We start from the raw sequence: 7,715 nt of genomic DNA, 5'->3' as shown, positions 1-7,715 counted from the left end.
GCAGCCTGAGTTATAGGACCCATGTTCAAGTAAGGGATTGCAAATGGGAGAGATAAAGCTGTGGCCACATGGAGCCCAAACCACGGTAAGCTGGACAACATGATGCCACCTAACACAAAACTGAGGTAACTCAAGAACTGTTATTCCTTTTTCACCCTTTTCTCTCAATGCCCTCGGGCCCCACGTTGGGTGGCCAAAATCTGTCCTGGTTTGAAGGACAGGTGTTTGCCAAGGAAAGCAGAAGCTTCCCCTTGGACTGAAAGAAAATGTGATTCTTCCGATTATTATAATTTTGGAATTAAGAGAGCTCTCAGGCAAAGACATGGGGGTAGGAATAACAGTTCTTTACTAGTATATTTAACAAGACAAACAAGAACAACAAGAGCTATGAAATTACCCACAAACAGAACAGTAACTCAGTCCCAGTGTTTTTTGGCTGCAGGCACCTTTTCCCTGAGCTGCAGTTCCCAGTGCTGGGGGCGGGCAGGTCCCGCAGAGCCGCAGGAGGGCTGGGGGTGATGGCAGAGCTGTCCCAGGGGGAGAGAGAGATGGAGAGAGAGAGCTCTCCGCTCACGGTGTCGGTCCCGGTGCTCAGTAGAGTGCTGGATGGTGGTAGTTCACAGCGAGAAGACAGCCGGGCAGGGTCCGATGGTGGTTTCCCGACGCAGGGATGGGACACCGGCGGCGATCGTCCTTCTCGTCCGAACTCCGCGGGGGAAATGGGCCGAGACCCAGCCTTCCGCTTCCTCTTCTGGCTGTTTGAATCTCGCGGGGTTTCACTCTTCCCTCCCGTCCCCTCCCCCTTGTCACCAGGGCCCAGTCAACAGGTATCTTAGCATGACAATGGGGGAAATTCCACAGAGGGAAAAAAAAGAAAGAACTAACCCTCAACACAAGCCCAGCATGTCCAGGAAAGAGGGTCCCATGCGGGTCCAGGGCCATACTGCTGCTGCCCCACCCTGCAGGAGCAGCAGCCAAGGGGCCAACACTTGCCCCTTCCCCACCCACCTTGTCTGTGGGGAAGCCACCACAGCCCAGGGAAACCCTATCCCTGTCCTCTGCCAGCAGCTGTCCCTGTCCCCAGAGCCCCAGAGTCCTCCATCCCAGCCTGCCCGTCCCCCCACCCCTCCGTTCCTATTGCAGAGCCCTGGAGTGGGCAGGGACAGCTCAGGAGCCAGGTTTGTTCTCCTACAATAGGAGTTTATTAACAGACATTGTAATTAACAAACCATCCTAGCAACAGACAAACACAAAAATATTAATAACAATAAACTATTTACAATAAACAAAAAATATGGAAGACCATAAATAAAAAATACTTATAGCAAAAAACAAAACAAAACCATTTGTAACAATAAACAAACGCAAAACCAATCTTAACTCTAAATACCTTCCCAAACACATCCTAACAAACAAGAGCAAGCCGAGGCGCATCCCTGGCCAAGGGAACTCTTCCTACAGTTGTTCCCCGGTGGGATGCATGGATGGATGGATGGATGGATGGATGGATGGATGGATGGATGGATGGTCACAGGTCCCGCCCGCGGACCAAGAGCTCCCGCCGGCCGCGCCGGCTCTGCCCGCGGAATTTGCGCAGCTCCTCCTTGAACGCCGGGTGCGCCATGGGCCGATAGTCCCGGGGCTCGCAGTGGCTCTGCAACGCACGGCTCCGTCAGCCCCATTGCAGGGAAGGGGCTCAGAGCCAGAACTGCCCCTCCCCACTGCCGTGCGCCCCCCTCAGCTCCTGCCAGCGAGGGGACACCGGGAGGGGACTCACCGGGAACTGGAAGAAGAACTCGCGGTACCCCCCGTTCAAGACATAGAGCTCAGGGTACTGCAGCTGCGGGTACTCGTGGCAGGACCGATCCCTCTCCCGCAGGAACTTGCACCTGTGACTCAGGGAAAGGCCACGGGATCAGCCCCGTGCGGGGATCCAGGCGTGCCTGGGGGACGGGCAGACCCCAAAGTGCCCTCCCCCCACCGAGGCATCGCTCACATTTTGGGGCCCCTTTCAACAGAGAACTCGCAGTGGAAGATGACGATCACCCTCTTGCTGCTGTCCAGCGCCACACTGGGCTGCTCCAGCAGGAATTCCTCCACATCCCGCTGCAGCGGCAGGTTGACAGCACCCTGGGGACGGACACACGAGGCACCTTTCTCCACTCTGCCTCCCATTTCATTTTCTGCAGGGACCCACGGACGCTGCCCCACAGCCTCCCCCACTGTCATGCTCCTCTTTCCAGCTGGGAATCAACCTTTTAGGGAGTGTCTTGACACTCCCCTTGGGGCTGCTCTGTCCCTCTGGGCAGCTCTGTACCCTTCCTGAGGGGCTGCTCAAGCTCTCTGGAGGCTCAGAGTACCTCTGGTGAGGCTGCTTTACTCCTCTCTGGGAGCTCTATATCTTTGCTTCATCTCTCAGAGGGTACTCAACAAATCCCGGGCGATCCTGAACCCCTTGCTGGCGTTATGCTCAACCCCTCGTGGCGGTTCCTCCCGTTCCTCCCAGTCCCAGGAGCACAGAGGGCGGGGGGAGCGTGGAGTTCTGACCGTGATGTGGCCCCCCTCGTATTCGTAGGGGTACCGGCAGTCCACCACGATGCTGCTCTCGAGGAAGCTGCTGAAGTGCCCCGTCAGCACTGCCACCAGCTGCGGGGGGAACAAGTCACCAAGGGGGGACACACGGGGGCAGGTGGGGGGTGGAGTAGGCAGGCAGCCCCTTGGGGGGCCTGGAAAAGGGTCACTGTCCCCTTACCGTGCCAGGGGAGATGTACTTCAGGCTTGGGTCCTTCCCTTCCACCGTCGGCAGGAGGTGAGGCTGGAGGAGAGAGGATGCGGGGTCATCCCTGTCCTAGGGACACGTCCTGGGGGTGGCACCTGTCCCCCCAGCCCAGGAGCTCCCAGTGGTCAGTTCTGCACCCACAGGAGGGGAAAGGGCAGATACATGTGGCCGTGGCATTGGCATGGACCCAGAGGAGCAGTGATGGGGCTCTTTATCCAGTGCAGGGACTGCATGCTGGGCAGTCACAGCCCTGTGTCCCCAGCCAAGGGCCACCAGCTGGCTTTGGGCTCTTGCAGGGCTCCAGTGATGGTCCCTGTTCCCAATAATGCAGCCCTGCCCCATCCTCGTGGCTCTACCATGGAGAAGTCCCCAATGAGCTCCTGCTCATCGCTGGCCAGCACTTTCTCCATCTCCTCAAGCTGGGCGGATCTGGAAGGCTCCAGCCCCACTCCCTGTGGAGACACACACAGCCCCAGATGACATCAGAGGCTCTGGAACAGCAGGGACGTGGCCCAGTGCTGCTGGACAGGCTGGTCCCACTCCTCCCCTTCCCCATCACCCACCAACTGCACCGACGCCTCCTGGTCAGGACTGCCAGACACCCTCTTCTGCTTCTTAGCCTTGACAGGGGTGCCCCTGTGCGAGGGCTGTCCCCGCTTCAGGACGGGCCTGGGGACACTGCCGGGCAGCCAGGACGAGCGGAAGAGCTGCCGGCACTGGCTGCGCTTCCCCGCACGCTGTGGGGAGAGCCCGTGCTGCTGCCTGGGGTGTTGGGAGCCCCCAGCAGCAGGGCTGGTGCTGCTCACCAACCAGCCCCCACCTCAGGGACCTTGGGCCCCTTTGGAGACCCCGAGAGGGGACTGTGGGGCTCCATCCTATGCCAAAGGCTGCCACATACCAGCTTTGCCTCCTCCTTCTTCATCACTGGCGTGGTCAGCCCGTTCTCCATCCCCTGGCACATGGTGGCATCGCTCTGCCAGAGCACCAGCTGGGGGGACTTGGGGGAGAAGCAGAGGAGATGGTGAAGGGGACAAGTCCTGTCAGCTGCTTTCCACCCCCACGCAGGGATGGATCCCGTACCCAAGCTCCATCCACCTCCCAGTGCATTCCAGGCTTGCAGTCAGGGTGTCCCAATGACCTCCCAGCCCGCCCATCTCCCACATCCGCAGGCCCCCACCCATGGGGAGGTTGTGGCGGCAGCTCCAACGCGTCCAGCCGCAGGATCAGCCATTCTTGGTGCCCTCCCGAGCCCTCCAGTCTCTCACCAGCAGTTCTGGTGTGCGGGAAGGGCTCTTGGCAAGAAGGTTCCTCCTGGCAGCCCCATGGCCGGCGGGCAGCCGGTCCCGCTGGCCCGGCCTCTGCAGCTTTTTGGGGCCAAAGCCCTCCTGCAGCGGGGGAAGACACGGGATCAGCACCCCTCTGCCCCCTCCCTGACCCCCAGGTCCCGCTGCCCCCTCATCCTCGGGCTCCGTCTGGCGCTGCTGCACTCTGTCCCTGCGCACCTGGAGCTGGGAGATGTCCTTCAGGACCGGTCTGGCTTCCAGCTGACACTTCTGTGGGACAGCCAGGGGGTGAGAGGTGCTGCACAGGTGCGGGATCCCTGCCCCCGCTGCTGGCTCCATCTTCCTCGTCCCTGCTCGTCCGGGGACTCGGCCGGATCCTGCACAGCCTCCAGCACCTACCGGCAAGGAGTGCATCCTCTGGCCAAGGAGCTTCCTGCTGCAAGAGGAGGGAAAGGAAAGGAAAGGATGGAATGAAAGCGCTGTGTCCCACCCCTCTGCCACTGTCACCTCTGTCCCCTACGTCCTCAGGGTGGGGTAACAGCTCCCCGGGGCAGCCACAGCTCCCCAAAGGAACCTGGGGCAGGTACTGAACGAACACCAATGGCCTGAGTGGGTGGGACCCCAGGAGGGGCACGGGGACAGCCTGGCTCTTGGGTCTGGGACAGGAACAGCCTGAGCACGGGGACAGCCTAGCATTCGTGTCCTGCCGCAAGGACACAGCCCCTCCACTTACTCTTTGAGACGTCTCCCAGAGTTCGGGATCATTTTCTGGAAGCTGTGGGGAGAGCAGAGATGAGCTTTATGGGGGGATGGCATCCGCATCCCTGCCCAAGCAGCCCAGGTTGTCACCTCCCAGACACAGACTGGGGGACACAGCCGGGCTTAGACCGAGCCCTGCTGCTCAGGAGAGGCAGGGCCAGGGCCAGGGCCAGGGCCAGGAGGTGTCCCCGGGGGGACACGGGGATGGGGCCACTCACTTTTCCCTCATGGCTGCGGAGCTCTGCTGTGTGGGGGAGTCCGGTGCCAGTGCTGCGGGAACAAGGGACAGGGATAGCCGCGGTGTGGGGATCGGGGAGCTGGCCGCAGCCCAGGACAGCGGGCAGGATGGGTCCGGGCAGGGAGGCCCCCAGCAGGCGGGTGGCAGCGCCGTCGGGAGCAGCGGTCCCGCATGGAATGCTGCGCGTCACCCCGAGCAGGGTCGCCAGCGGAGCGGCTCCTGGCTGAGCCCCAGGGACCGCAGGCACGGGCTCCTGCCCATCACTCCCCAAAAAGCCTCGAGCCCCTCGGACCCCCCTCCCACACCTTCGGCACGACCCCAGAGCCAGCAGCGGTTGGGGACGGCTGTGGGGCGGAGCAGCCGCAGTCCCTCACCTGGATCCGTGGGCTGCGAGGACACCGAGTCCCCGGGGCAGTCCGAGGCCAGCGGCTCCGGGGACAGCGTGTGCCACAGCCGCGGGAGGGGCAGCGCCCCGCGTCCCCTCTGAGGGGTGTCCTGGTACCTGCGGGCGGACAAGTGTCGGTGACACGGGGCAGTGTCCGTGGCCCGGGTGCCCCTTCTTGGCCCGGCGAGGCGGGGGCAGGAGCTGAAGGAGGGATCCCAAAAAGCGTCCTTTGGCACGAGCCCCGGACAAAGGCACCCCGGCCACCCCCGTCACCTGTCCGGGACCGCGGGGTCAGCCCTATCCAGTGACAGCGGCGTGAGCGCGGCTGTGCCCGGGGAGGGCAGAGGGGAGATGGCCGCCAGCCCGCGGCCACCGCGCAGTGACATGGCCCGGGCAGGGACCGAGAGAGCGAGCTGCGGCAAGTAACCGGGGACGGGGGACAAGAGACGGCAAGAAGTAAGAGGTGCAAAGAGATGGCAGTGAGAGGCGGGAGTTGATAAAAGGCGATAAGAGGCGATAAAAGGTGACAAAAAGTGATAAAAGGTGGCCGGAGGCGACAGGAGGCGAGCAGAGGTGACAGGTGCCACCCGCGCCGCTCCCGCTTAGAGCAGTAACAGGAATAACAACACCAGCGGCAGCCGCAGCCAATGGGAGGCCGCGGCGCGCACGAGGCGACTCCCCCAGCCAATGGGAGGTCGCAGTGGGCGCGAGGGCCAAAGAGAGGCGCGCGAGGCGCTTGGGGGCGGAGCCGCAGACGAGGGGGCGGTTTCAGAGGCGAAAGGGGGCGTGTCCAGCAGAAAAAGGGCGTGTTCAGCAGAAAAAGGGCGTGGCCAGCGCTGCCCTCACGACGGGCGGGGCCGCGCCCTGTCAGTGCAGGGGACACTCGGTCCCTCCCGTGTCTCCTGCAGCGCGACAAACTTGTGGCCTAATGCCACCCTCACAACCCCGACTGCCACATGCAGCCACAAGAACGCAAGCTTGAAATCTTGGACCTTCTTAATAGCGGACTTTCTTTTTTTCAAGGCGGCTGTGAATGGCCTGCTCTGTGTACCAGCCAGAAAACTCTTATTTCTGTATTAAACGTAACCAAAATCAGTTAATTGTGCTTCAAGCTGCTTGATTCCTTTGCTCTTGCAAGCACGCCCTTGAGTCCCTAGTGTTTATTTCCCCTGTGCTTCCAGCCTGCCTCAGTTTCCTCATGGATGCGCCAGAAGTGTTGGAATTTTAAGAGAGCTAAGTAGAGACCTGGGGGGGGGGGGGGGGCGGGGGGGGCGGAAATCACAGTCTGGAACTAATCTCGCTTTTCTCCCACTTGGAGATCAAACGTGCCGAAGGAGCCCAGCCCCACGGGTGTTTGGAGTCCAAACTTCACGGGTGTTTGGAAGGCGCTGTTCCACTGCTGAGAGCCAGCAGCTCTGACACAGCCCTGCAAAAAGCACCAGTTCCTCCTGCTAACAGCAAATTCTATGTATTTTTATCTGTGTGTATATATATATATATATATATATATACACACATTTATATATAGAACAGGAATTCTGAGAAAGCTCTGTGCCACTCTAGTGACATTTTATGCTGTTCAAGTATTGTCAACTGCTGCCTTAAAGCATGTGAAGAGCTGAAAGGGGATTTGACACAGAATGAAGTTGCAGATGATTTTAGCAAAGATCCTCAGTTTAGCCATTTTGTGGAGTCATTTCTTCTGCTCTTCTGAGTGGTGATTTGCATTGCTGTTTTCTGCTTTATCTGCTCAGTTTTGGGGCAGGTTAAGTGGCCTTCCTTGTATGCCACAGCCCCTTTATTGCTGACCTCCACAACCTTTTCTTTAATTGAGGGCACACCTCTTGGCCCATGTGTGTGTGCAGATGCCCCTTCCAACAGCTTGAAAATAGGATTATTGATGGGCAGCTTGGGAGGGAGCAGGACACGGGTGTGGGGACCAGGAGGCACAAACGGGGAGCCAGGAGGATTTGGGGGATATTTTTTGGGTTCTCTCGCGGGGCCAAACCAAAGCAAAGGCAAGGCCCAACACAAATATCCAGGCCGCTGTCACCTGGCTGGGGAAGGGGGCGCATAGAAAAGCCCCTCTAGGGAGCGGATCAGGAATGTGGGAAAGTGGAGGGGAGGATGGAAGGATGACTGAAGCACTTGGCACTGGGTGGCAACTTGCCAGGGTCAGAATGGGGGACCCTTGTGTTAAGGACACCCACCCCTTCCAGACCCCACAGCCATGGGGATCCCACAGAGCTCTGTCCCCCAGAAAATTATTGC

General features: G+C 60.1%; 1 pseudogene; it reads right to left on the bottom strand.

The window, feature by feature from the left end:
- Positions 1-1,528: 1,528 nt before the first annotated feature.
- On the bottom strand, positions 1,529-5,830 carry LOC134056496 (M-phase inducer phosphatase 2-like; annotated as a pseudogene).
- Positions 5,831-7,715: the final 1,885 nt, after the last annotated feature.

This window comes from Cinclus cinclus, chromosome Z (genome assembly GCF_963662255.1).
Source record: "Cinclus cinclus chromosome Z, bCinCin1.1, whole genome shotgun sequence".
NCBI lineage: Eukaryota > Metazoa > Chordata > Aves > Passeriformes > Cinclidae > Cinclus > Cinclus cinclus.
The sequence above is the reverse complement of the archived record's forward strand: the minus strand, read 5'-3'. Positions and strand labels throughout refer to the sequence as shown.